Source organism: Aptenodytes forsteri, unplaced genomic scaffold, assembly GCF_000699145.1.
Source record: "Aptenodytes forsteri isolate BGI_AS27 unplaced genomic scaffold, ASM69914v1 Scaffold236, whole genome shotgun sequence".
Classification (NCBI taxonomy): Eukaryota; Metazoa; Chordata; class Aves; order Sphenisciformes; family Spheniscidae; genus Aptenodytes; species Aptenodytes forsteri.
In genome coordinates, this window is record NW_008794456.1 from 268,991 (window position 1) to 269,244 (window position 254).

Below are 254 nucleotides of genomic sequence, written 5' to 3' on the forward strand. Positions count from 1 at the left end.
GTGTCGGGGAGGGGGCGGGTGTCGAGCGCGGTACGGCAGCGTACGGTGACGGCCGGACAGGTCCCGGCTCCCCGGCAGCGGGCAGGGAGCCCCCGGCTCCTTTTCCAGGCAGGGTCCCCTTGTCCCCATGCGGGGTCCAGGCATGAGTCCCCCGGGAGGGGACAGAGGCCGGGCAGGGGGGCGCAAAGTCCATCCCAGGCTGGCCCTGCTGCCCCCCCAGCCTCCCTGCCCCGGCTCAGGGGAAGGTTCCCCCT

The 254-nt window shown here is 74.8% G+C and overlaps 1 protein-coding gene across 1 annotated transcript in view; it reads left to right on the top strand.

The window, feature by feature from the left end:
• The window catches only part of ATP6V1B1 (ATPase H+ transporting V1 subunit B1), a 15,561-nt gene that overhangs the window by 6,664 nt on the left and 8,643 nt on the right, over positions 1–254 (top strand). The gene's annotated exons all lie outside the window — the stretch shown is intronic.